At 40.9% G+C, this 2,430-nt stretch overlaps 1 protein-coding gene across 1 annotated transcript in view; it reads left to right on the top strand.

The window, feature by feature from the left end:
* ZIC1 (Zic family member 1) overlaps nucleotides 1-2,430 on the top strand; it is a 7,770-nt gene that overhangs the window by 1,536 nt on the left and 3,804 nt on the right. The gene's annotated exons all lie outside the window — the stretch shown is intronic.

Consider the following 2,430-nt stretch of genomic DNA (forward strand, 5'->3'; position numbering starts at 1 on the left):
CCCCCCCCCAAGAACCCACCACCTCTTTGGCGCTTCCATCGAGGCGGTCATCCTTCATTTCTTCTTTTCTTGCTTTCTGGAAGCAGTTAGGGAATGTATGATGAAGCAGAAATGAGCCGTCAGGATGATATTTTAATGGCTTATATGTCACGTTGGTGCATGTGGCTTTGAACTGGAGCAGCTTTCGTTTCCTGCAGAGAGCGCGCCGCAAATCCCACTTGATAACTTCTACAACCCACAACATTTTTTTTTTTTTTTACATTCACTCTTACACTGTATATTTAGATACGCTTCCTAAAAATACCCTCTCGTCTGCCTTCTCGTATATTTTGCACCGACCTGGAATGATCACTGGGTTTCCCCTGCACTGGGAGGCAGGCTAGGACTGGACTACCTAACTTTCTGGACTAACTCCTGATGCCATCGCCCTCCAGATTTCACATAACACTGACAACTCTGTTCTTTGCTTAATTTTAGCACCAAACACAAAAGTAATGTAACATCCACCTAAAGACCACGTCCACACACAGGCGCTCTCCTAGAGCGGGTATACCTGTTGCTATGAGCTATTGCAATTCCTTCGAATGGATTTGGCAGAATAAATGCAAACGTGTAGATTCAGCCCAGCATTATTCCGAAAAAAAAAAAACCAACCAAAAAACAAACCAACAATCCAACCCGGGAAAGCCTCCCAAGATCCAAGGGAAATTACATAATACATCTGCTTTGAAAGCGATCTCCATGCACCGAGCACAGGCAAACTGCAGCTGCAGATAAACTGCAGCGAAACATTCCTTCAAAGCGTATCAAAGTTTATTTGTTGTTGTTTGTTTGTTTTCTAGGCGCAATGGCCATTTTTATACCTCTCGAAATGAGGCAGTTCTCACCCGAGAAGGGTTCGCGCAGCAGCGCTGCTGCTCTGCTTCCTCAGTACCTGCGCTGCGGATTGCTTACCAGCGCCTTTAATTAGAGGGGATGAGTTTAAAGTTTCTTTGTTTGGCACTAGGAATTGGAGGGGCTCGGATTGAGCTGCGAAGGGGGCAAGTGAAGGGCTGAACAAAGGCGAAATGGAAAGAGTCCGACTCTTAGCGAGCTTTTGGTGTTTTCGTTACTAGAAAATAATTAGAGCTAATGAATATGCAGGCGACTGAGTAAATAAATAATTTGCCAGTTTTATATATGTGCACACACACACATGAGCACATACGTAAGTGTATATATGCATACGCACACAAAGAAGTCTGTATTTTAAAGTTTCAGGAGATTTTTTTTTTTTTTAGTGCCGAAGCATCGTTTAAAATATTGTACAAATGTTGCTTAGCTTAATTGATTAAGCCACAAAGGTTTTCTGCTTTTAAATACCATACTTATACCTTTCAACAATCATTTTAATATATAGTCAATGGCTCTTTGTAGCGAGAACAAAAAAGAACTATCCGCAGTTTTTCAATAGACTTTGAGCTGGGGAAAGACAGGTTAATCGAGGGTTGCATCTAGAAAACAACCAAGTGTTGTATGTTTGCACTGAATCCAAATGTCTGCATTTTTCTAACTAAATCAAAGGGAGTGTTATTTCTTTTTCTGCTCACTCATCTGAAGGTAAGTAAATTTTCTCTGGCGATCAAAAGCCTGGTCAGCAACAAAGACACCGCCTGCTTTTTCCACCGTCCTGGTGTGGCAAGTTGAGGAATTTCAATAACTGTGACAAGGGTGACTGATTTGTGAACTAGAAAAGGTTTGAATGTCAGAAAATTTACATTGCTCCTATCGAGGATTTTAAATAAATTTTTTTACCAAAAAAAAAAAAAAAAGAGAGAGAGAGAAGAAGTATCCGGGAGTTTCATGCAGCAGGAGGAGAAACAATGTAGGTTTGGGAAATTTACAGTTTTACCTGAATGAAAGAGACCCCGTAAAAAGAGAGAGCGAGAGAAAGGAGAAAGAAAATAACAAAAAAGAAGCGAAACAACAACAACAAAAGTAGAAAGTTAAGAGTTCTCACCCACCTGCGTTTTGATGGGTGCAGAAAACAAGATTTATTTCAGAAACCTGATGGAGGGATAGAGTCAGCTACCCAGAGAAATCACGCCTGGCGTTTAAAAATAAAACCAAATGCACCCAGCACCTACTCTCGGAGAGCTTCAGTTTTAAACAAGCGGAAAACAACAACTTCAAAAGAAGCGAGTCCCTATAGGACTTCTCTTTTCAAAGCCTAAAAAGTTGCTCAATGATCTTAAAAATTCTGGATCACCAAGAAATCATCATTACCATCATTATCAGAGTGCTGGAGAGACAGAGGGACAGAGAGAGGGAGAGCGGGGGAGAAAATAACCCTAATAATAATAATAAAAGGTTTTGGGGTTTTTTTCCCCCCTTCGCACACATATACACAAAAAAGATGCGCTGGAAATATTTTCGTGGAGGGCAAAAAAA

Source organism: Charadrius vociferus, unplaced genomic scaffold (genome assembly GCF_000708025.1).
Source record: "Charadrius vociferus isolate BGI_N301 unplaced genomic scaffold, ASM70802v2 scaffold650, whole genome shotgun sequence".
NCBI lineage: Eukaryota > Metazoa > Chordata > Aves > Charadriiformes > Charadriidae > Charadrius > Charadrius vociferus.